At 29.7% G+C, this 13,773-nt stretch overlaps 1 protein-coding gene across 7 annotated transcripts in view; it reads right to left on the bottom strand.

Moving 5' to 3' along the window:
- The window catches only part of raskol (Ras GTPase-activating protein raskol), a 238,876-nt gene that overhangs the window by 134,063 nt on the left and 91,040 nt on the right, over positions 1 to 13,773 (bottom strand). For 2 of the 7 annotated variants that reach the window (XM_070110494.1, XM_070110500.1), the window contains exons 1-2: positions 9,645 to 9,970; positions 4,366 to 5,391 (exon numbers count right to left, since the gene is read on the bottom strand). The exons of 4 other annotated variants lie outside the window; for them this stretch is intronic. The gene's annotated coding sequence lies outside the window, so the exon portion shown is untranslated. Of the gene's footprint in view, positions 1 to 4,365; positions 5,392 to 9,644; positions 9,971 to 13,773 lie in introns of those variants that run through there. One more of the 7 variants, XM_070110495.1, reaches the window with a different exon arrangement.

The following is a 13,773-nucleotide window of genomic DNA, read 5'->3' as shown; positions in this document are numbered from 1 at the left end:
CCAACAGCGGACAGCAATTAATTTGGGTATGAAAAAATTAAAAACTGTATTGCAGGCAGACAAACTTGCAAGCATACATACAAATTTAGATATATAATATATGTATATAGATATGTATATATGTAAATATTTCTCTCTATTCCTTTGTGTGCTGGTGTGAATTTTTATTTCTTTATTTTAAATAAATGCATGCATAACAAAATGCGCTTTGCAGTTGAGTGCTGCCTGAGAAATTTTGTAAGTTTACGCTGACGAATGCAATTGTTTTTATTTTTATCTTTTTCGACGCCGCATGCAATTGTTGAAATGCTCATATTGTGTATTACATTATTTTATTAATAATTTGAACTTGTGAATTGAGTTCAATTGAATGTTCCTTGAAAAACAAAAATAAGAAAAAAATAATATAAATATTACAGCACTTAAGAAACATAAAATACAATGGAAAACAAACCAAATCTAAATATATTAAAAAAAAAATTAAAAAATTTTAAAAAACTAATAAAAAAATTTAAAAAAAGTTAAAATTTTTTTTTTAAATAACAATACAATAATAAAAAACTTAAATGAAGTGTAATAAATTAATAAATTATTTAAAGTAAAATATAAAAAAGGTATATAAAAAAAATTAAATTTAAAAAAATTTAACAAAAAATGAAACATAAACAAATCCATTATAATTAAAATAAACATAAACAATAAAAAAGAAGAGAACAAAATAAATTAAAGTCAAATGCAACTAAAAAATTTTCAAATAGTTCAAAAATACAAATAAATAAAATATAAATATTAAAAGAAAAGTTAATACAATAAAAGCAAACATCATAAAATGAAAGAAAACTAAATAAACTCACGTAAAATATTATATAACAAAATAAATATAATTTTTAAAAAAAATTAAAAACAAATGAAATCAATAAAAAAATTATTAAAATAAAAAGATTATTAATTAAAAAATAAATAAAAAGTAAAATAAAGTCAAGTACAATAAAAATTAAATAAGAAAAAATCAAATGAAATAAAGTAAAATATACAAAAATTAAATGACAAAAAATATTATTAATAACAATACAAATATAAATAAAGTACAATAAAATATATAAACAAAAATAAAAATTCAATTAATAATAATATAATTTTTTTTAAATACAATAAACAATAAAAATTAAATCAAAAGATTATCATTATTTCAACCAAAACAGCCAACAAAAATGTTTCGAAATAAATTAAATAATAAAATAAAAACATTTAAAACCAAAAAAAAGAAATCAAATTAAAAAAAAATTAAATCAAAAATCGATACAAACATAGAAAAGCGCTGAAAAATAATGTAACAAAATAAAAAAATTCATATTTATAATAAAAAATATAATAAAAAATATATTGAAAATAAAAAAACCATGATATAATTAAAATCAGAAGTAAAACTAAAAATAAAAAATTATAAATTTATTAAAACCAAATAAAACGTAAATTTCGATTGCACCGAAGCTATAGTACCCATCTCAGGTGCCTTTCTTATAGCATATAAGGTTTTAAAAAGATATTTATTTTGATTTTGAACGGTCGGTTGCATGGCATAGATAGATAATACGCAGTGAATATAGTGAACAGTTTACTGGGAGATTGTAGCATTGGCTTAGGTAATAATACATGTCAAATTTCGTGAAGACAACTTCTCAAATTAAAAAGTTTTTCATACAAGAACGTGATTTTGAGTGGTGAGTATATATGGCAGCTATATTATCTATAGCAGTCCGATCTAAAAAAAATTTCGGATATTAAACCGCTATCTTCAAAAATAAGCCATGCCAAATTTCGTGAGAATATCTCGTCGAAACAAAAGAGTTTTCCACATAAGGAGCTGATTTGGTCGGTCAGTTTGAATGGCCACTCTATGCTCTAGTGGTCCGATCGGAACAATTTATTGAGAGGTTGGAGATTCTAATATTGCCTTGAATAATAATCAAAGTGAAATTCCAAGAAGATATCTTGTCAAATAAAAAAGTTTTTCATACAAGAACTTAGTTTTGATCGGTCAGTAAATATGGCAGCTATATGCTGTATGTAGTAGTGCGATTTCAACAATTTGTTCGGAGATTGCACCATTGCTTTAGTCAATAATCTATGCCAAATTTCGTGAGGATATCTCCTCAAATGAAAAAGTTTTCCATATAAGCATTTGCTTCCGAACTTTCAGTTTGTAGCAAGCTATATGCTATAGTGGTCCGATATCGGTTCCGACAAATGAACAGCTTCTTTGGGAGAAAAGGACAGGTGCAAAATTTCAGATCGATATCGCAAAAATTTGGGGACTTATAAAGACAGCCGGACATTCTGAGTGTTAAAAACTTGCTGGCAAACCAAAGTTATAAGAAATTAAAAATTCAATATTAAATAAATAAAAATAAAAATCTTTTAGGAAAATAAATTAAATAATTTAATTAATCTAATTTTTAATAATTAAAACACGTAGGTATGTAATATAAAATTAAACCGGTCTGATTTTTTTCAATAATGTCATTTTCAACAACTTTTACTTTTTTATAAATTTTAGGCGGTCGTACTACCGAGTAAATTTTTAATGGCAACCATGAAAAAGGCACCAAAACCTAAAGAAAAAATCGTAATAAAAAGAATAACTAAATATACCAAAGAACTGACTGAAACCCCATTACGCAAAACCAAAAAAAAAAAAAAACACACACAAAGAAAAATGCCGCTACTCATTGCTGGAAACAGTTAAAAGCATTTGTTCAATACATTTTGCCCAACACCAGACTATTTGGCTCTAAACAGCGCGCTGCAGAGTCAACACAGCTGGATGCAAATAAAAGATTTGTTTAATGGGCATTTCAACGCTGTGTGTCGCTGCTGTTATTGTGATTGTTGCTGTTATTATTGTTGTCTTTAAAGAAACTGTTGCCATTTAATACCTTTAATTGTTGGCAAATAAACAGAAGTGAAAATAAAAACAAAACTATGAAGTGCCGGCACAAAGTAACCATGAAGATGTAATGAGTGACTGGAAGAAGCAACAAATTGGAGAAGGTCAAGAGCCGCAGAATGCTGTGAATGTACATATATATAATATGTATGTATATGTGTACAGGCTAATATTTATGAAGCAGTTGATTTGAGTAAAATATTTGTACATACTTTTTCGGTCGAAATCTCTTATCAGAAACATTAAAGCGCACTTCATTTTGTATTTCAGTTTATTAGTTACTTAGAGTAGTTTCCACTCAAGCTCGATGATTGCGAGGAACATTGAAGCAATTTTAATTGGAGAATATAGCTTTTGATCGATTAAAGCGTTAGATTCAAGATATTGCTTGATTTAAACAAGTTATCTGGAAAGTGAACGAATTTTTTCGTTATCACAACTTCATTCGTGTTTTCAAAACTTTGCAAATCTAGTAGCTAATGACACAAAAATTTGTGAAATATTTTATTTATGGAAGTAAAAAATTGGTAGTAAAAATTATCAAGATTGACCAACTATGACATATAGTTTTCATACAAGCGATTGTTTAAAAATGAGATATGTTGTCGTTATTCTCTCAATTAAATGGCTAAGATCACCAAATTTTGTGAGCTTCTTTATTTATATAAATAAAAAGTCTACAGTGAAAATGATCGAGAACGGATCACTATAACATAAAGCTACCACACAAACGATTATTCGAAAACTATATATTTTGCAATAACTTTGTAAATCATATAGCTACGACTACGAAATTCTGTGAGATATTTTCCTAGTATGAATAAAAATGGTGCAGTGAAAATCACCAAGATCGGTTCACTATAACATACAGCCACCATACAAATGATTGTTCAAAAATGAGATATTTTGCCATAACTTCGTAAATCGAGTAGCTCATGGCACGAAATTTTGCGAAGGAATATCTTAGTATGAACTTACATGTGACAGTAAAAATCATCGAGTTCGTACAACTGTAGCATATACTTTTCAAACAAACGGTTGTTCGAAAATTTCGATTTTTTGCTATAACTTTGTAAATCAAGTAGCATACAAACGATTTTTAAGTTATAAGCGTTTTTTGTAATAACTAAACTAAGAAGTGGCTTATACCGTAAACATTGTTGTTTTTGTAAAATTACGTTGTTAGTTTATTGCTATGACTAAGCCATCGCATGTTTCCCACAAGCCCTTAAACACAAAAAATTATCGCATATAAAAAAAATTGTAAAAAAAAAGCGTTACACAACACTCTTCTAACGCGTCGATAAATCTATTAGAATAATTTGTCATTTCACACGTCAACTTTGAGTACAGATTCCCAAGCCAGAGCTAGCTAGCTTGCAGTAGATGAGATAAAATAATGCGATTCTCACACTTACCTATACAAAAACAAGCGTTAAAGCACTTTTTAGCGCTACAGCTGAGCAGCCACATGCATGTATACACGCATATGTGTGTGTGTTGCTGATGAATTGCAGTTAGCGGCAACAACACCAGCAATATAGCATATAATTTTTGCACTTTTCTTTGTTTAATACTTCGTTTCGCTTTCGTGTGCGCACAGACAATGCTGAAGGAAACAAGTATGGGTTTTTTGCAACGCTTGTTGTTGTTGTTATTCTTGTTGTCTTTGCTGTTTAACGCTATTGTATTGCTAAGTTAAAATGCAAATCGAAGCCGCAATTAAAACGTCAACTAATGACAGTTGAGGTTGCGCTGCTGGCGGCGTCGGCGCATTTGCAACTAATTATTGTTGTTGTTGTTGTTGCGATCACTAGCTACTTATATATGTATGTATGTATAAGATAGTTATATATGCACTTTGGTTTAGTGTGCCGGCAAAAAAATTATCATTGTTGTTGTAAGCACTAATACACCGCTAGTTTTAAACTAAATTGCAGGCGTTGCAGCTGCGCCACCGCTATTTGGCGCTCAACGCTTTTGTAAACGGTTAGTTTGGGCGTGTCAACACACCTTTGTGCTGTGTGTGTGTTGGAAAAGTTTCACCACAACAACAACATATATTAATTATAATGTTATTGTTGTTGTTCCGGCTGCTGCTGCTGCAACTTCTTTGAGACACAGCGCGAAATTAACTGTCAAAGCGGCGCAGCGCTGTTGACATGCAAATGCAACATTTATGATTGCTGCTGCCTTTGTTGTTGTTGTTGTTGGTTGCTTATAATGACGCTTGCCACATCACAGCCATACGCTAGCCGCTGCTTCACACAACACCAACAATTGTCAAGTTTTTTTTTTTTGCACAAAACACTTTTTTGCCACTTTTCCGTTTATCACTTTTTCACACTTTTTTCGAAGTTGCCACTGATTTTTATTTTTATTTATTTATTTTTATCTTACTTCACTTCGTCGCACTTCTTGTGCGCTTTTTTCGTTATTTACTGCTGTGGTAGAAAAAAAACGGTTAAATACTAACTAAAATAAGACAAAAAATGCAAAAGCAAAAACAACAAAAATGCAGTTAAATGCTTTGCATTGTTCGGCTTAAGAATTTTTGCTTCATTTTGTTGCTTTATTTTTCGTAATTTTCGCTCTGCGTGCTGGCGTTCACATTCGCTATGTGTGTGTTGTTGTTGTTTTAGTTACGGCTGTGCTCATTAATATTTCCTCTGGTGTGCTTTCATTATTGTTGCCGTTTTTTGTTGTTGTTGGTTTTTGTTTTAAATTCTCGATTTCCGCTTACATTAGCGCACAGAATTACATAAATACATATTTACACAAACATATGCGTATATAAATGTGTATGTGTGTATTTAAATACAAAGCCACGCACATACGCTGCGCGACAAAAAGCGCAACGACAACTGCAAATTACTCATTGGCTGTTTTAACTTGCTTGATTTTTTTGTATTTAAATTATTTTAAGTCTTTTTGTACATTTTTTGAACATTTTAAATTTTTTATTATTTTTTTTTTGATTTTTTTGCACTTTTTTTTATGTGCTTTTAGGCAGTTGATTTCCGCTCATTAAGCGTCGCATTCACTTTGCTTGTTACATGCATACACATATAAACCCAAACATACATACAAACACTCACACAAACATACACGTACATACATATGAATATGTATAGTCATATGGCCAACACACATATAAGGGTTTGTAAGCAAGAATTTCGAAAGCGACACCTTAAACGGCGCACCGTTGGTGGCACAAATATTTCCGTGGTCGCTTGAAAGAACTTTACTAATTCCATAAATTTTAATATTTAAATAAAGCATATAAAACATATAATTGCAGACTTTTGATAAAAACAAGTAAATTGCTTTAATCTGGTTTTAATTTCACGAAAATTAATTTATTCTTTCCTCGTATATTAAATAATCGAAACAAAGTTTTATGATTATAGGTCTCTAAATGACATATTTGCATAAGTAAGTGCTTGAAAATTTAATAAGATTAATTCATTTTACACTTTGAAAGAATAAAAATTTTAAGTTGAGTTATGTTGTTTTGTCAAATTTTCTTAATTCATGCAATTTGCAAAGAAAAAAATAATTAAAAATATTTTTATACATTTTTTAATTAAAAAAATTTTGTAAATAAAAAATTATAAGTTAAAATAATTCAATAGTAAAATAATTAGAAAAACAAAAACTAAAAAAAAATTATAAAAATCAGTCAACAAGTAAATAAATAATACAAAATTAAAAAACAAAGCAAAAAAAAAGTTAACATCGGCTGCACTAAAGCCATAATACCCTTTACATGTGCATTTTTTATAGCATAAAAGGGTATAAAAAGATCTTGTTCTTGATTTTGATCGTTCAGTTTATATGGCAGCTAGGTATATGATATAGTGGTCCAATCTAGAAAATATCTTCGAATACTATTGCATTGCCTTGGAGAATAATGCAGTTTGTATGACAGCTATAAGCTATAGTGGCCCGATATTGGCGGTTCCGACAACTTAACCGCTTCTTGCGGAAAAAACGACGTGTGCAAAAAAAACTAAGAGACTAATTCGCGAATATACAGACAGACGAACAGATAGACGAACATGGCTAAATCGACTCAGCTCGTCACGCTGATCATTTGTATACATATATTTTAAAAGGACTACTGCTAGCTTAATGGCAACTACCTTTGCTTGAAAAACGCTACAGACATTCGGTAGCATAAAACTATGTTTGAGAGAAAGATCCTTATGGAAAACTCCTCTTCCAACCACCAACCCTTCCTCTAAATTTCAAACCATCCGTGAAAAGGTTCACTGCGCCTCTTCTGCACGACTTCTCTCCGTCCACATATACCTTATCGGTATGTGAGTGTAAGATAGTAAACTCTGCGATGCAGTGATCTAAGTTTTCAGAGCTGCAATCGCAGAATGTGAGTATTTCAGGATGTCACAGTTGGACTCTTTCAAGTACCCATCTTCAATGAGTCTTACAGCGACTATCGCAGCGATGCACCGTCCAGCTATACCGACAGTTGCTATGTAAAGACTGGCATTCTATGCCATTGTTACTGTTTTTCGTAGTACACAACAAAAACCAATGAGAGCTGCTCTTTGAACACGTTCAAGCTACTTAGCGAGCGTTGCTTTTCCGAGCGCCGTCCACCAAACGAATAACGTATAAACCATTATTGGCTTGACTACGGTTTGGCAGAGCCAAAATATCACCTTTGGTGAGAGCTTCCACCTCTTTTCAATTGATTCTCTGTAGTAGTATAAGGCAACGGATGCCTTTCTTACTTTTCACTCAATGTTTGGCCTGCCTGAAAACTTTCTGTAAAGGATCTCAGTCCGTAGCTTAAAAAAGTAAAGTACTTTATGTCAAGCTACGGACTGAGATCCAAATCTCTTAACATTGTCTTTAACACTTAGAACAGTTATTTAAACGAAATAAAAAAGCTTCTTGGTAAACGTAAGAGTTAAGTCCACAAAATATAATACTGGACGTTATCACTCGTATTCATCGAAAGGACTAAGATAACCTGACGCGTTTTGAGAAATGCTTAGGATTGCACCAGACAATCGAACTTACTGAAATCAATACACTATAGCGTTCTTTATTAAAAACAAGAACATTTCAGACATAAGGTCGGGGATATCAAGTCTCCGGATCTTAAGAATAAACTCATACATTTCTATTACGCTATCTTGAATTCCGACTGCTGCTGGTTCATGAACCATAAAAAGTATGGCTTAAAGATAGCTAGTGGATAGTGAAGTAGTTTCGCTATTTTTTAGTATTCTGGAGTCTAAATTAGCATATACTCGTAGAAAGCGTGGTCACTGAGCTTCTGGCTTAGAACAAATGACTCATTGTAGAAATACTCTGAGCCTGTGAAGTTAGAGTTTCTTTCGTTTTGGATTCAAAACGGAAAATACAACGCTTCGAAAGAGTTGAAGAGTTGCTCTAATGTCGGGCCTGGGTAGATTATTGAAACTGCTGGGAGCAAAGACAAAGAGTTCAGTGATTGTGCATTGAAGATTTGACGATGATATTTATAAATATTATCATATTTTTAGGTTAAGAGAGTGTCTTAGAACAAAAGCATTTGCTGTTGTTAGTTTTTAACGGTATAAAACGGGTCTAAGAATAGCTACTAGGGTTTGGTACTGAAAATGCAGTTTCTGCGCAGGTTTTAAGACCTGACTTCGTTGACAATTTGTAACAAACAAAAGAAAATGTCGGAGACCCTATAAAGTATATAGGTATATAAATGATCGGCGTGACGAGCTGAGTTGACTTACGCGAACTACTTCCTCAGTTTTTTATATATCGATCTGAAATTTTGCAAAAGTTCTTTTTTCCCCAAAAAGCTGCTCATTTGTTGGAAGTGCCGATATCGGACCCTAATTGGATATAGCTGCCATATAATTTGATCAATCAGCATCAACTTTTTTAATTGACAATGCGAGTATATTTACACGAAATTCGGCATGGACTATTGCCCAAGGCAACGCTATAATCTTCGAACAACTTTCTTAGCTCGGATCACTTTAACATAGCATATAACTGCCTTTCAAACTGATCGATCAAAATCAAGTTAAAGATATTTCTATACGATTTTAGAATGTAAGAAATGCAGCTGTAAAGCGCATTATGGCTACGGTGCAGCCGAAATTACCTTTTTTCTTGTTTTTCATAGTTCTTTTCTTTATCTTTTATATACATTTAATATCAACACACGACTCCTTATCCAGTTCTTAGCGCAAAAAAACTAAGTTTTGTTGAATTGATTTTATTATAATTTTAAGTTTTGCTGCTGTTTTTGTAATGCTTATGCTCACAAGCGCTAGTAAAAATTTTAAAGCGCCCATAAAACCACTTAGCACTGCGCATTGTTGCATTGTTTGCCACTTTCGCACTTTCACACAGCTGTATGTACCTGCTTTTATTTATCTAATTCTATTTTGTGTTTTATTATTTACTTTTATTTTCCTCCCGAACAATTTCGCTTATTCTACAGACAATTTGTGCTCATAAAAATTTAAATATCAGCAAAATGGCCAGCGCGCACTGTTTCGGTTCACACGCAGCGCGCTTACACGGTCATTCGCTTTTCGCTTAGAAATAATACGCACACACATAAACAAAAAATATCTAAAGTGGAATTTTGAAAATTGAAAATTCAAAAATTCAAAATTTGTTACGCCAGCACGCAGATATGTCACAAAAGTCATACAAATTTCTTTTCGCTAAATACAAATTTGCCATCGTGTGCGCTGCGCATCCGTCTAACTATCAGTCATGTACGCAAGTTGACTGCTGTAAGGGACGCGCACTTTGCTTGCCGCGGTCGCCTCCTGCTATTTGTTTATTTGACTTCACTCGCATGCGCATTCGCCCGTGTCCGCATACAACAAACACATAACAACACACAGAAAACAGCAAAACACGCGTGAGTCAAAACAATAAAACACCGCTAAGAAACGCGTAGCTTTGTCAGTGAAAATTACAACGAAATTTGTTCCGTCATGTCGGCCAGCACCGCCGGAAACTCAATCTGAACTGCTCTGCTTGGGCTCCGTTTCACGCAGCGGCTCCCCAGCAAGTGTTCTCAGCGCCCGATTGACCTAACTGTTCTCTATAGGCTGTGTGCGGCCAATGCATGTCTGTGTGTGTGTGAAAGCGCCGACGTTTCGCATTTTCCAAAGCGTTTCGTGTGTTGTGTGTATGTGTGCGTGCGTTATGGCCGCAACGCAGTGGCAATGAAATTCATTCAAAACAGAGAGCTTGAAAATAGCTGCGCTCATTTGGTCGATTATTTTGTCAAGTGTTTTTTGCTGTTCATACATATGTATGTATACTACATATTTTGTAGGTATGTATGTTAGTACGTCTGAATGTAAATATGTATGTATGTAAGCAAGTGTTTGCGATTATCACCTGAATCCAATGAATGTTGTTGCTGTGTATTGCAATGCAACATTGCGTTTTCATTACTTTATATACTCTTTATAATAAGAAATTAAAAAAAAATATTAAAATTTTAATTCAGTAAATTTTATTTAAATTTTTTTATATTTTATTTTATTAAAAAATCTTTAAAATTTAAAATTTGTTATTAACTTTTTTAATTTAATACTTTAAAATTCTTAAATTATTATATCTTTTAAAAATAAATTTTTTAACTTATTTTTTTTTTAACTTTGTTTTATTTACATTTTTTTTAAGTTTTATCATTAAACTCGAAACGTAAGAAAATATTTTATTGTAAATAAAAAAGTTAAAAAATTGTGAAATGATTTCAAAATTAAAATAAAATACAAAAGAAAAAAAAAATTTTTAAACATAGGAAGAACTCATTTGATTTGTTTTATATTCTTTTTTAATTGTTTTTAATATTAAAATTTTTTAAAATTGTCTTTTATAACATTTTTTATTTAAAATACCGACTAAATCGTAGTAAATGATTTTTTGATATTGATGTGTATGTACATATGCATATAATGTACATATGTATGTACGTATGTATGTATATATCATATTGTGTGCGCTCCGTTGCGTATGAGTGATCATCGCCATCTAGATTGTTTATTTATTCATGAAGATATGTGCATACGTACATATGTATGTATGTATGTTTTTAATTAGAACAGTGCAGCGAGCATCTTGTGATTTCCAGTTAAATTAAGCGGAAACAGCAACTAGTGAGACTTTCGAAAGGTTTGCATAGATGTAAACAAAAACAAAATTAGATCACTCTATTCAATTTCGTCAAAAGAGGAGAAAAACATGAAGGTGTGAAAAATAAATGAAATTATTAAAATAAATAATAACAACAAGTTTTCACTATAATAAAATAATTTAAAAAAAATAAAAAATAAAAAAAAAATATTAATCAGTATTAAATATAAAAAGGTCAATATATAAAAATGTCAGTAATAAAAAAATATTAAAGAAAAAATATAAAAAAACTGTTTACATAAAAAATAAATATTTTAAAATATTATATAATAAAATAACAAAATCAAATGAGCAATATTTAAAGCTAAGAAAAAATATTAAAAATAGTTTTAATTTAATATATATATATTTTTTAAATTTAATAAAAATATTTATTATATTGAAAACCGTTCGGTACAAATTTTGTTTATATTAAGTTGAGAAGAAATTTGTGTACACAATTTTAAGTTCGTAAATTTTTTTTTATGCTACAAATACATTTAAAAAACTTAAAAAATATTTAAAATATAAAAGAAATTTAAAACAATAAAATTTATTAGAAAAATTTTAAAACTGTCCTAACTTATTTTTCTATTTAAAATATTTTTCAACTTTTAAACTATAAATAATTGAAATTATGGCTCATAACAAAATAATCTGAAATCATAGATTAAAAATTGACAAATAATATATAAAAAATTATAATAACTTAAAAATATTTGAAATGTAAAAAAAATTATTAAAAATATTTAAAATAAATTTGTAGCTAAATAAGTTTATGAAAAAATATTTTAAATATAACTTACAATATTTTATAAATGTAACATACTGGAAACAATAAAAGAATTTCAAATATTGAAAAACTATCAAAACCGAAAAAATATGTAAATATATTAAAAAAAAAATAATGATAAATATAAAAATATAATGGAAAAAAATTTAAAACAAATAAAATTTATTGAAAATATAAAAAAAACGTTTGTAGTTGAAGCTCTTTATAAAAAAAAATTACTTTGAATATAACAAAACATATTTTAAAAATATCTTATAGTTAAATAAATAACTGAAACAATGAAAACTTTGTAAAATATTGAAAACTGTCAGAAACCAAATTTTTATTTCATTGGAAAAAGTTTTTAGTTTCAGAAGCTAACAAAAATAAACAAAATATTGAAAATTGCAAACTAACGTAAAATTTTCTAAACTATAGTTTTAAATGGTTATTAATACTGAAAAATAAAAAACATTTAAAAAAATTTAAAAAAAATATATATATGTAACTTTCATTTTTAATACTTATATTAAAATATTTTTTTACATTATTTCATTGAGTTTTTTAATTAATTTTAATAATAATTTAATTTAAGTTCATCGAAAAAAATTTATACTCTTAATTCACAAATAATTCATTTAATAATATTATTTTTTATTAAAAAATGATTTAAAAAGTTTAAAATATAAGAAGTTTCCATTTTTGGTATTTGTTTATTTTTAATAATTTTCATAAACTGGCACATGGTATTTGTTGCGGATGAACCAGACTTCTGTATTTTTACATTTTTATAACAAAGAAAATACTTAATAACAAAGCATTCACCGTTCCTATAGAATAAAAATCAGTTACAAAAGCCGTTTTAGTACATCCAAAGAAAAAAAAAACAACAATAAAACAATAAAGACAACAATTGAAACCAGAAATGTTAATCAAACTGAACGCATACGTCAAAAAATGCAACACCTACAACAACTTTAAATGACAATCGAGACGGCTAATCGACGACGAGGCACAAAGGCAGTTGACTGCTTGCCGGCTGAGCGACTGCAGCAGGCAAATCGCCGATTTTCAGAGGCGACATTGTGTGGGATTGAATCGGTCTGTCGGACTGTCGGTATTGCGGCGGCGATGGCGTAGTTATTGTGCTGGATGCGCGTGCATGCGTGACGTGCAAAAGCAACAACAACAGCAAAGAATTGAGAAAATTGTAAATAAATAATATTGCACAAACAAAAAAGCAGAAATAGACAATGGAAGGGATGATGAAAAAACAATATATTTAAAAAAATTAAAGAAATAAATAAAAATCAAAAACAAAAAATTTAAAAGTTAAACATTTTAAGAATAACATAGAACCAAAAATTTAAGAAAAAAAAAAATAAAAACGAAACAAAAATAAAAAAATTTGAAATTAATTTTAAATTTGTAATAAAAATTTTTATATTTCGACGAAAGTTTTAAAATTTCTTAACAAAAATATTAAAATAAAATATTGGAAAACTGCAAGCATGGCAAAAAACTCGAAGCAATTATAAATATCCCGAATATATGCGAACAAAAATACAAGCAACATTTTAGCAACACTTCGCAAGCCAGCAACATTTTGCTGCAACATATTAGTAATGTTGAATGCATTTTATGCTTTCTTGTGTGTATGCACGTAGGTATAAAGTGAGAAGGGAATGATTTGGCAATGGCACACCAATCGCTGGAGAATTTATGCTTTGTGACTTCTCTTTACCCGCTCTACGAAACACGTTTAACCAGAGAACTTAAAACAAGTTCATTTAAGTTCTCTGGTTTAACATATGAAAACACAAATACACAGTTAGTAATATGTGTGTATATGTGGGAGAAAGCGCCGGCTGTG

The sequence above is a fragment of the Bactrocera oleae genome, chromosome 5, assembly GCF_042242935.1.
Source record: "Bactrocera oleae isolate idBacOlea1 chromosome 5, idBacOlea1, whole genome shotgun sequence".
In the NCBI taxonomy this organism is placed as follows: Eukaryota; Metazoa; Arthropoda; class Insecta; order Diptera; family Tephritidae; genus Bactrocera; species Bactrocera oleae.
The sequence above is the reverse complement of the archived record's forward strand: the minus strand, read 5'-3'. Positions and strand labels throughout refer to the sequence as shown.